We start from the raw sequence: 13,624 nt of genomic DNA, 5'->3' as shown, positions 1-13,624 counted from the left end.
CAGAGGATGCCACACCTTATTAAGCCCTATGAGACAAATTGTGATGAATCAAATGAATATGGGCTATACAAATAAAATTAGATAGATAGATAGATAGATAGATAGATAGATAGATAGATAGATAGATAGATAGATAGATTGATTGTTTAAGTTTGGAGGCAACAACATGAGCTGATTGAGATGATGGCAAAATCTGATTGGATAACTGTAAACATCCAACAGTCAGCTGATTAGAAGAGGTTAGGAGAGTGAGAGAGAATTGTGAATGAACGGGACGTACAGAAAGTCTTCTTCATTTAACCGACTCGAAGTTTGATTTCTGATTATTGATCATAGGGCAACTTATTTGTGTGGTTGTTGATCAGTAAATTCCAGGTGAGTCTCCATTGTTAAGATTCCGGTCATGTAAGCACCATGTTTTCTTTGGGCATCTTCCAGGAATGTGCAGCTGACTCAGGTGCTTCTCACACAAAGGAGAACAAACCTCAGAGGGAAAGAAAATCATCGCAGGGACTTAAGGGGATAGTTCACCAAAAATTGAAAATTCACTCATTATCTACTCCACACTATGCTGATTGAGATTAAAACGCTTTTGGAGTTTCGAGTCGAATTTGAATGTCGAGGCTTATTGACACTTGGATGACCCCACAGGAGCAGTATGTTTTTTTTTTACATTTGAAGAAGTGGTCACCAGTTACTTCAATTGTATTGGATTTGGCTACAACGATGTTTACCCCTGAAACTCCAAAAGTCTTTTGTGGACTCAAACACTTCACCCACCCCTCCAATGGCATAGTGGTTAGTAGATAATGAGTGATTTTCATTTTTGGGTGAACTATCCCTTTAAAGTCAGTGAGAGGTTGTGAGAGGTACAACCGATGTTCCCTGATGAGACAGAGACTGACTTATGTGCATGTTGCGTATTATAACTCTTAGTTTTATTATTTGGTGACCTCAGGCAGCAGTAATAATTATGATGGGAGTAAATTAAGAAGGAAGCTGGTGTAGCATATAAAGGACGACGTTACACACTATGAGAGTGACTGGGTCGACAAAATACAGGTAATGAAACAGGACAGTGTTGTTGATTTCCCATTAGAAACCATTAGGCAACACTCAGATTCATGCTGTGCTAATAACTCTGACACAGCAATTTAAATTGAGTCACCTTTCAAGCTGTCATGATCTCCGTCAGTCGTTGTCGAATCACCATTACAAGGTTATAAATAGACACAAACACACCCAGGTGCTTAATCTACGTTTAATACAAAAAATAAAAAATTCAGTTCTGCGTCCATTGCGTGTTTGAAACATCAACACGCCCCCTCACTCACAATGAATCCTGTGTGAATACTATGGGACTGGAGATTGTCTGGAGCCGCTGACATTTGTGTTCTCCCAGTCGCTCCAGATCATTTCAGGAGATTATCCAGAGTTCAGTGCATGTCTGAAAGCAGCTTCTGTTAGATCCAATCATTGCTCAATTAAAACCACCAGGAGCTTTTTTTTTGGATGTGCCATTTGAAACCACTAGTCATCATTGTTTGTTTTGTCAGTGACTGTTCCACAGCCTTATCGGTGTGCTTCTTATTGTAAACACTTACGTTAACCCTCTCTGAGCTTTCCCTGAACATAACACAGCAGTTTTTGTGCTTAAACCTATTCAAGTTTGTGTCCGTACTTTCTTTTATTCAAATTATTCAAGAATGTAGTAAATTTTAATTTTAAAGCATTATGGTTCATTCACACCATTCGCAACACAAATTTGCACGATGATTTTAAATACACAGTCAACGCAATTTATTTTTTGCATCTATCGCATTGCGGCGCTATTAGACATTTGTGAGGACATTTGTGAGTCCTCATTTTTGATGCTACATCAATGAGCTGTTAAAAGGTTAACACTTTCTTTTAGGGTTGAGCTTATCTTTAGGCTTAGGTTAGGGTTGGGTTAAGGCACTCAGTTATGATGGTCAAGGTTAGGGCGATGGGGTTGGGAATTCACTATGTCAATGAGGCTGCTTTCAGACATGCACTGACCTCTGGATAATCTCCTAAAACTAGGGGTTGTATGTGTGAATGCAAATGTCCAAGTGAGAGCCTTCTCACATTCTACAAAATAGGCGCCATACATGTAGAAGGCACCGACGAAGATGTCAACCTGGAAAAGAAACAATTTCTGCCGTAGAATTTCTACATTATGTCCTGTGTCCGGCATAATGTGCCATCCCTCGCCTGAAAGCTCCAGAGAATGTTCTGTTGTCGTTAAAGGGTCTGACTGGAGAATCTCCTGCTGTGTTCTGAATGTTTAAGGAACATTTCAGAGAAAGTCACGACTCCATTGTGCAGGTATTTTGAGGAGTACGTCTGAAAATGGCTCAAGTGTCCACAGAAAGGGTCAGGGGTTATAAGTGTGTGTGTGTGTAGTATGAATAATATGAACATGAAGTTCAGTTAATATTTATGTCAATGTATTGTTTGAATCAACAAACTACAATGATCATTAAGTATGAATGTGGAATATAAATATTTTTTTTCTTAACTGGGCGTTCCTTGGTTGCCAAAGTCCCGGTGGGATTATCAGTTATATTTCAGACACACACAAAATTGAGGGAGGCTATGAGGCAGCGATGATTTAGACAGAACACTCAGACGATCACTGCACAGGTTCCTTCCAGGTATCTGCATTCACGGCGCTTTGATTCAGCTCTTTTTTTGGGGGGAGTCGAGCATCGAAATAAAATCTCTGTCAATCATGAAACATTAACCTTTTGCTAAAATGTTAACGTCTTGAAAAAAGCAACATTGGTTTAGAGTATTCTGAAAGTTCATTTGTCAGTGATGTCCAACAAATGATGGCTGTGTCCTTTTGGTGAGTCACACTATTTCAACAAACCTCGCTGGAGGAAAAACAGTTCCTCACCATGATGATTTTATTGATCTGAAAGAAAATGACTTGTCGATATAAGAGACCTTATTGACATCCAAGGAACTGTGCACTTACAGCAGTAAGTGAGATGGTTTTGTGAGGGTGACAGTGTTTCTTGGTTATGAAGGCGATGATCAGAGGAGTGGTTTGAGGTAAGGAGGTGGAGCTGGACCATTGTCTGGTGCGTCTGGAGCTCTCGTAACCACAGTCAGCAGGGAGATTAATGTAATGCCTCCTCTTAGGCAGATATCAAGGGTAGAGACTGGGCCGTTCAGGAGAGCAGGACGCTCACAGGGTCGGGCTGATTGATCACTCTGACACCCAAAGGTCAGCATGGCTCAGGTCCTGCTGCCTCTGACGCAGACCGAAGGCCCCGGCAGCTGCCACTGTTTGAATTTTCCTTTCTTCCCTTAAAAACAAAACACCCCGGCATTTTCTTTTCTTGAGGGTATTTGTCAGGGACAGAGTGCTAATGTCTGCTCTCCTTGGCAGCAGGCCGGCCCGCTTAGGCTGTTGCAGATATTGATGACAGAGTGAATAAGAAGTGAGAGAATTAAAGGCAGATGAAAGATAAGGAGTTTATCCAGATGAAGACAAATGAGTGGCCGGGCCTGGCAGCTTGCTCTGTTCTCCAGGCTCTTGTTTCTGGGTCAGAACTTCAAATCACCCCGATAACGGGGATATTTCATGAGCAATGCCCATTGCTGTTTCCGAAGTCATCCTTAAAGAGCGGGTTTGCCGAACACAATTTTCAATCAATGTTTTTAAGTGGCTTGTAAAGCCTTACTTTTTCTTTTGAAGAAGCAATTAGCGTCGTGGTTATTGATCGATCAGTAGCCTCGGCGTGCAGAGTGGAAGGTAGATGCCCATACCGGGGCGTCAGGAGACAGCGAGGCCCATTCTTCGTCTGTCTGAGCATTTCTGTGGGCAGCTCGACAGCTCATTTGCTCCCTAATAGAGATGAACTGGTGGGGACAGTGTGAGGGAGGGGTAGATGCAGCTTTCTCCAGGTGAGAGGGGAGAGCATGGAGGAGGGACATGGCTGTGGTTTACCGCTGTAACTAATTACACTCATCCCCACATGTCGCAGCACCTCACACTGCTGTCTGAAACTGCTGCGTAAACGTATTTGATGGCAAGAATGTAAAATGTCCAAAATCTTCCATTTCAAGTCCTGTCCAGTATCTGTGTGTTGAAAGGTGTGTGAATATGTATCAAGCAGCTGTGGGTAAAACATATACATTAGTATTATTCAAGAGCCCCATTACTGCTTAATGTGATGAGTTTCCACACACTACCATCATGGCTGATAATAGAAGCGGGCCAGAAGGAGGGGTGTGCAGACTCGGATAAAGGCTGATAGATGAGAGCGGCCTGTCACAAGGGCCTTTTTTCCCTCTGCTCTCATTACCATTTATCTCAGCCTGATACCTCATTGTACAATCTGACTGTAAAGGGACAGAAAAGCAGGAGATCAGCTGGATTGTGGATAAATGGCGAGCGTAATTAGACCACAGCCGCGCCTGTCATGTCAGACATGTAAACATCCAGTCGCACAGTGGGGGGAACAAATGAAGGTATTGTTCACGGACACTGACTGTGAAACCACTCAGACCAATTAATATCCTCAGCTCAAACGCTCTGATGTGATTTTGTGAGTAAATCAGGATTAGATTGTAACCTGGCTCCCATTCAGCCTCTGGGGCAGCTGAGGAAAAATAGGATTTTTCCATTGAGTTTTGCAGTGAAAGGCTTGCATTGTTACGATGTGCCTGTATGAAGAAGACACCCACACCTGGGCTGCAGTTTAGAGTAAATCCACATCCCAAGAGAACTGTTTATTACATTTTCAGTTTAGTCCAAACCTAAATAACAGTGAAAGGTGAAAGGTGAAAGGTGCTCCGAACCATGGTGCTGACCAATGAACAAAAATCTATTCTTGACAAGGTTAGGATTGTTTCCAGTATGAACATTTTCTTTTGTTAGCTTGTTCGGACTTTCGTTTTTTGTAGGAAGTTGAGACATTGAACAAGAGAAGCAGAAGGGGCTCACAGGATTGATTGTAGTCTTCATACCATTATGATATGACAGTGGCAACTAAATTAACGCAGTGAACAGGTTCAGTAATTTTTTTTTCATTTAAATGGCAAGACTACGTTTTTCTATCCACTTTATTAAGTTGGAAAATACAATATCTGAATCGACAACACGTCTCCGTCAGACCCCCTAACCCTAACCCTTGGTTTTGTTTATATTCTTTTCTTTTAAATGTCATTTAAACATGTTCTTATGTTAGAAACCGATTTCTGCTGCTACCTCAACACAGTGGAGTTGAGTATAATTTGTATGTGACGCTTACAGCATTTAAAATAGACATTTAGAAAATGTTAACAGCAACATCTCTTTCCAGAAACCTTGTCCACGTCATTCAGGAGGATAATCCACTGACCTCTCTGTGATCTGCCCCCTCGTCTCTCCAGTGTTCTTAGGGTTTTGGTAAGGATTGACTGGAAGGACCACAGGGGGCTGTGTGACAGCCACAACTGATCCAAAATATTGCCTTTGCTCCCTGCTGCAGCGTCGGCTTCATACCCTGCAAGGTCGATTTCTTAAGGAACGCTGAGACTTTAGAAGTAAATCAGTTTTGCCCTGGTCAGAGGTCCTATGGGAAAAGAGTTACTCCCAACCTCATGAAATACTATCCGGCATTAGACAGTGTCACCACTCAATCTCTGCCTGTAAATACTATCAATATAATTTGATTTGTCTGAGCAGTTCTTCGATCCAGATGATTTTATTTAGTTTATATAACGAATCATCAATCAGACCCACATTCCTCTATATAAGACTATATATAAATGATTGTAGTGCCATTTTGTACCTTGATTCCACAGATAAATTGGTGCATTTTCCTCAATTAAACTTTTTGTGTAGCTTTAAGTTGGTATGAAGATTAATGATTTCCCATCAATTTTAAGAGCAACAAGCTCTAAAACAACACGTACAAACCACACAAGCACCCTGCTGCGTTATTGAGATTTAGTGTAATATTCAGAAAGCACTACTTTATTTGTTTTAAAGTTGAGTTCATCTGTGCCTGTCTGTCCCACACACCTGTTCCCTCTTCACATCAGTCACCTCTCATCTGCACCTCGTTCGTCAATCAGCCTCCCTCCATATAAAGCTGCTCACTGCGTTTGGCTCTTCTTGCTTCGGCTGCTTGTTTCTGCTCGTGCTTTGGTTGGAGTGTTTTCCTTGTGTTTCTTTGATGTGTGTTTTCCCCTGTTGCCCCTGCCTGCCTGCCAACCTTGTCATCTCGCCTGCTTGTTATCCAGCTTTTTCATTATTCAAGCATCTTCACTAAATCTGCCTGTCTTGGGGTCTGCATTCGGGTCCGACCTGCCTGTGCTGATACCAACAATCCTGACAAAACACAGTGCTTCATTAAAATTCAAAAAAATATATAATACAGTGGGCAAAAGTATCAGAGACTCTTTGCTTCAAATTATCAGTGCAATAAAGTGGACTTTAAAATAAGCCTACGAGTCAGGTAGCGCAGCCACAAGGCAATCCTATACAGTGAGGCACACGGAGCACAAGACATGACTCACTGCTTGGACAATATCTTCGCTCATCCACAGATCAAAATTACAAATCCTCAAATAAGAGCAGTGAGTAATGCTCCATGTGTTGCGGTAACCGTTGTGTGTCACAAACTTACACAACCTCAGCGTTCTTGCACTGTTAAAGTTTCAGAATCCAGTAACTGTGTACATTATGTCTTAGTGTCACTTAGTGGGAATAAATCAGTTTATTCTCTGAGTTAATGACTGAATATACAATAGGAGATGTACTGTTGGCAACGCTGAGGAGAAAACTGTCTGTACCGGGAGATCGTGCAAGGACAAGAGGACCTGCAGTTCAGGAGCAGCGACGAGATGTATGATAATGATAAAGTCGACTCAACACATTACCTGACAAACGCACACTCAGCCTGTATGTTCTGACAGGATGACAGTGACTCTGCAGCTCTCGAGGACATTCCCAAATTGAAAAGAACAACCAAAACAAAAAAACACATTTTTGTACAAGGACACTGCAGTCAGCCATACTGCACATATGAGACCACTAATTCCAAACTTCTTTTTTTATTTTATCTGAAAAAAACTTTTCCCTATTTCAAAATATATATGACACATACAACTAACCTGCTTGTGTCGCTGTTAAAACTCTACTTCATGAAAACCCTCTAAGTTCATAATTACATTTTTTACCTTTTGCCCAACATCACTGTCACTTGCTTTGTTTCCAGCCCACAGCTGTTTTTAGATATTATGCTCTGATGCAAACTACCAGCAGACAGACGAAGTCAGCATTTATCTTGAGAACACAGCAGAGCATTTAGCAGCTAGAGAGCCAGATATTTTCTTCAGGATAAAAGGAGGATGAATATTTGGAAAGTCCAAATTAATGCTAGTGCTGCCATATATGTCTCTTATGCATCTTTTCTAACTGAGCGCGGGGGGGTTGTCATGAATCACCCATGACAACTTGTCAATTCTGCCATCCTCTTATCTCCTATGAGAGAGTGCTGTGTGTGCAGATAGAGTGTGTGTGTGTGTGTGTGTGTGTGTGTGTGTGTGTGTGTGTGTGTGTGTGTTCTTATAGTTAATGTTGCTGACTTAAAGGGGACATAGCATGCAAATTCCACTTTGTTAGTGCTTCTACAGGTTAATGTGGGTATCTGGCATGTCTACCAACCCAAAAACTCTGGGGAAAAAACACTCGCACGTTTTGTTATAGTTCCTCTAAGTCAGAAACGTCATGCTTGAGCAACTCGATTGAGCTTCCTGGGTATTGTGTCATAACAAGGAACTGGAAGTCTCCCTACATGGTCTTGCCAGCAGTGTGGAAGACTTCCGCAGTGTTCAGCACTACTGTACGCCGGGTTACAGTAGTTACGCCGGGTTAACACCGGACGCGGAAGCGCCGCTGCGAGGCAGCGCAGCGCCGTTCTGAAGCGCGCAGCTTCCTGGCTGTTCACACGGGACGAGCATTTCTCTCCGCTGGTCAGCCCCATAGACTGTATATATAAGGTCAGCCCGCGATTCTGCTTTCTCCGCTTGTTGTTGTACCCGTTGAATGTCGGGGTTCGGGGGTAAATGATGGTCTTCATAGCCCCCCCCCCCACCTCTGTCTGTCTGTCTGTCTGTGTCTGCTTGTGTGCTTGTAGTGGATGGGCAGAGGGGGACATTTAATTATGTGATTGGGAAAATTAAAACTCCAGGACAACAAGGGGAATACAAAGTATGGGATGCATATTTGATAATTTATATCATATAAAATATGTAATTTATATCGTTTAAAATCATGGGGGGAGAGGGGGGAGGGGGGAGCTGGCTCATTAGCATTTAAAGGAACAGGCACTCAAAACAGGTCACTCTGTGGAGGGCTGTTTTATACAGGGTAAAAAGGGTGCTGTTTTATATGATCCTTGTGGTATTTTGACCAAAGTATGTTACAGACATTTCATTAAGACCCCAAGGAACCATATCAACTTGTGGTAAAATGGGCATGCTATGTCCCCTTTAATTGTGGCATCCTCAGTTTGTTTTTGAAAGTTGAAACCGGATGGCAAAAAAAAGATCGTGAGGAAAGCGTGTTGGGATCTTTTGTGTTCAGGCGACCAATCCAGTCTCTCTGTTCCTCTGCCGCGCCCTGGAAGTTTTGTAATTTTTTGAAAACTCAACTGGAACTTTTGTTCATCTGCAGACTTTTGCCTGTCCACTCTACCTTCAGTTAAATTTAACAGAGTTCTGCATTTTTGCCGATCTTTGCCTCGCATGCGTCACATTCTGACTGACCATCAGCAGCACCGGCAGGAATCCTACCTGCAGTCAGTGTAACCTCTTTAAGGGCCATCTCCGCTGGTAAAAAGTAACAAACCACCATATGATAAAACTTCTCTGTATGTTAGTGTATATTTCTATCTTGATCATTCATCCTTAAAATAACGGTGAAATAATGTGCCACTGACTTCAGACCAAGGTTTTTGTTGGTTAAAATCATTTTCTACTGCCTCAGGAGAGCAATGTGCCAATATGCTCTCAGGTGGGCATAGGTGCTTTAGCTATTTCAACAACGTGAGCAACTGTGTGAGTCTGAAACTATCAAAGACACTTTCGTCACGCATGACGCCACTTTGTACCAGGTGTAAGATGGGACTCAGTGATCTCATTTATCACCTAAATCCTGTATTGACTGACAGTATTATTAATTAGCCCTTTCAGGCCTTTGACCACAGTTTCAGAGTTAGAGTTTTCATTAGCACCAGGTTTTATTTCATGGGAGGAAAAAGCAAAGAGAATGCTGCTGTTTGTCCCCATAAACACAGAGGGATAAACCAAGGTTGTTACCTATTATATGCTCAGTTTTTCCAGGTGACATTTGTACATAGCCACAGTGAAGGAGTCTCCAGTAGAAATCTCCTCTATTAATACCAGCCATTTTCTCTCTCCCAAGTTCCCCTGAGGCTTTTCTGTACTATTGTAGCTATCAGGGTAGGTGCTGAGATGCAGAGTTATACTGCCCATTATCTATGCTTTACTATAAACAATGTCAGGATTTGGATTGAATTTCCTGCTTCAGGTAACTCTCGGCTACCGTGGATGTGTTTCTGTGGCTCCACCCTGAGCGTTCTCTCTGGGGGCTGCTGCTCACGGGCCATTTAGTAAATCACTACAGGAGAGCTGTCACCGTGAGAGGAGAGTCACTCCAACTCCTCTGCCCTCATGAATTCACATGAGGCCGGCGTGGAGGACTCTGCTTAAGGAACACAGCCTACATCCGTCAGACACCAGTCCAAGGAGTTTGCCTGTGCACCGCTCAAATTCCTCAAATCTCCCTGACATGGCAGAGGATAGAATCCCTTATTTAACAGACTAATAATAGCTACAGTGTATTTATTTTTATACACAGATCAACCACAGCAAAGCAATTCCAATTCAAGCCATGGAGAACAACGTCCTCAGTCTGACTTGTGTGCAAATAAGGACTCCAAGTTCATCCATCCATCCATCCATGCACATCCATCCATTAGTTATACCACTTTTTCTTTAAGGGTTGTGGGGAGAGGCAAATCAAGTGGGCTTTATCACAAGTTCTCTTTGAACCAGATGTAAAATGTTGTTTAAAGAATCAGCTAAATGTTGTGACAATGTCTATGATTATTTTCCCAACAATACCCCTTTGGTTTCTAACAAACCTTTTGGTAAAGCATACATGTTTATTATTATTATTATTATTAGTAAGTGGTCTGTATCAATACAGCACTTTTCTAGTCTTGACCACTCATAGAGCTTTGCAGTGCAGTTTTTTTCAATTCACACTCATCATACAATGCATCTATGTGCAGCACTTTCTATATCACACATCTCTTGCACACTGCCAGCACAGCCGCCAGGGGCAAGTTGGGGTTCAGTATCCTGCCCAAGGACACTTTGTCATGCAAAATGGGGTAAATGAGGATCGAACCGCCGACCTTCGTCTGACTCACCGGATGTTGACTGTGGGTGGATTAGCCATGTGTGTTCCCTCTGCAGCAGCATATGATAAGTCTATCTTTATTCCTTTTGTCATTTTAATGACAGTGATTTTCCACCGAAACAAGTTCCCTCGATTTTGCAGGGTCACCATTGCTGGATCCTGGACTTGGCGCCATCCCAGACGATTAAGACTGGTTCAATGAAACAGGGATGGAATGTGGTAGAAGGTACAATGTTTGGTTTTTCCCCCCCCCCAGACTGATTATGGGTGCAGCCAGACCATTCTCCATGCTGTATAAAGCTGGCTCACTGCGTTGGGCTCTATATCTGGGTCATCCTCTTGGTAGACCGAGTGATCCCAACTCCGTAACTACTACAGTGCTTCTCATTCCAGTTGTCCTGGAGACTGTTTTACCACCAACATCAGCTTATGTTTTCTTATTTGAATATTGCATTTCAAAGTGAGAATTAGAAGATCAACCTTATTTTCTCATTGTCCAATTTCAAAACCGATTTGCTCTGACCAGGAAGTAGGCTACACATGCATGGATTGACATATACATGATTTTATGGATTCTACTCTGCTTTTTGTGTAAATTCCCGCACAGCTGACTGCTTCCTCTTCTTCTATGCTTTTACAGCAAGTTGATAGACGCTTAATGTTAAGATGTGGTATTTTTAACAAAGTGTCCAACAGGCTAATAGGTTTATTCTGCTTGGCTCGTCTAAAGCTTCCAAGAAGGGCTTGTGTGTCTAAGGAAGAATTAAGCCATAGTTCAGTTAAGCACATCACCGGGATGAGAGCAGCTCCTGACATATTTTTCCAGAGGATATCCACTTGATTGGCTCATTAGCCTTCAAGCTGTTCTCTTCCACTCCTAACTTGGACACTCGCCCGCCCTACCAATCTGTTACACTGCTTACTGCTGCTGATCTATATCTATCTGTATCTTTATGTTCATATAGTCACTTTGCAATTGAAAGAATGCAGACCACTTTTTTTTGTTGTCCAAAAACTACCTTGTCCTTGTGTGAATGCCCTCTTTTCTGTAGCAGGGGGTGTGCTCAGTGTGGAATGATCTGATGCTCCTCTGCATATTGTTCTGTATGTACTGATGCATAGACAAAGTAGGTCCCATAAATCACATTTAGTGAACCAACATAAACCCTTTATTGGTCCACTCAACCGCTAAGAGCACATTCTGTTTCATATTGTGTCGGAAACATTTTCCCTGTGCATATTCTAAAAAGTATATTATAGGTCCCACATGTCTATTAGACCTATTACAGACATATTTAGGACACTTATTTGGTGGTTCATTTCAGTTTCAATGAGTTTAAAGAAACCTCTCACCTAGGCTTTACAAGTTTACATTCCTGAACTGACCTCCACCCTTGAACATGAATTAGCTGAAGACTTTCAAGCGCACACCAAGTTTCATTTGTCATGTTTAAAAATTCCGTTAAAAGGCAGTTCTTTGTGTGTGCTTTCTGAATATATAGCATAGTTTACACACAGTGATTAATGCAATGATATGGCCCAGCACTGCAGACAGATGATGCAAAACTGTTAATTGATTTGACAGGAGGGAGACAGGACATTTTAAACTCTGACTGCACTCAGGTGATTGGCTCACCTGATTGGTCTCAGAAATCTTTTCTCATTATAACCCGTCAATATAATAAACGTTATTGTATTCCATTGTCAAGATTTTATAAATCAGTTGTTTTCAAGTTATTTTTTCATTAATACAGTCCAAAGTAAAACTAATAGCATGCCATAATACTAATATCAGTAAAATGATTTAACTAGTATTGCCACCTTGTGGTTGTATGCCTCCGCCAACCACTGCAGTTTCAGTCTACATATATATTTTTAACCTATTTATATGAGGCCACTGAAATCTAATCAGTACATCTTTGAGTCCAAGTTACAACTTGTCAAAATGTGAAGATATTCTCTAAAGGCAGACTTGAGATATCATGTTCAAGAGGCCAAAGGATTTTTGTATGGTCAGTGACCTTTGACCTCAAAATTCTAATTAGGTTATCCTTGAGTCAAACTGAATATTTGGTGCACATATTCAGTTTGACTCCACCAACCAAAAGCACAGATTTAATGTCAGAAGTTCTAATAAACAGTTAAATCCATCTTGGATTTCAAAGTCTGGGGTGGTGAGGTTCCTCCGCCCTTCCTAGTCCAAATTCCAACATGGTGGGAGTTCCAGTTGCAACTTCCGACTCGGGGGCCAATAAATCCGAAACTCCAAGGTATAACGGAACTCGGCATTAGTTCCTGTCGATGTTAACCCGTCACTGTGACTTGGATCGAACCAGAAAACACTGCTGCCCTGGCTGCACAGAAGACTGTGCCACACCCTGCCCAACGGTCAAACCCCTTCACCTCTCTGACCACTATCACTGGATTCACTCTATGCCTCCAGGAACAGCCCTCTGTTGCACCACCTCTAGTCTTGTTCTGCCTCAACCTGTCTCCCACCTCTCTGGTCACTTCCACTCTACTGCCTCTTAACACATTTTCCTCACTTAAGGTCAAAGAGTCTCTGCTCTACACTGAGTTCATGTCCGCTCATGTTTCGCCTGTGGCCAAAACCTGCTCGCTCTAACCCTCCTCACCTGTTCCTGACTGATGCCAATTGAAAGCTGCGTACTGATCTCAGAGATGCACGAGACATTGGCCTAAATCAGCAGCCCTGCTGATTTCAGGGGTCATCAATCTCTCCCATTTTCCTTTACCCAGCATCAGGTGTAAAAATGGCTTTTTACAATGATCAGAAAAACATTTCTCTATCATCCACTGCCAGACTCTAACCTCTCACCTATTTTCGCCTCTTCCTTTCTTTGAGAAGGTGGCAGCCATCAATGGCAAATTCTCTGAACCACTCAGACACAACCAGTCTCTACTGGTCAGACTTTCCATCGTGAGCCTGGTGACTGAGGGCAGGACACCTGGAAGCCAAACGTGGCCGTACTACTACTACTGCTGACAACTAACTACTACAACAACTAATAGTACTATTGCATATCACTGAGTGCGAGGTTTTTGAACTCTGAGCACCGGGCCTTCATTGAGAGCTTTTGGCCAGTCTTGTTGCTTCCATTATGTCGAAAAGGTGTTTTGTTTTTTCTA

This window comes from Hippoglossus hippoglossus, chromosome 15 (assembly GCF_009819705.1).
Source record: "Hippoglossus hippoglossus isolate fHipHip1 chromosome 15, fHipHip1.pri, whole genome shotgun sequence".
Lineage (NCBI taxonomy): Eukaryota > Metazoa > Chordata > Actinopteri > Pleuronectiformes > Pleuronectidae > Hippoglossus > Hippoglossus hippoglossus.
Note: the sequence above shows the minus strand (reverse complement) of the source record.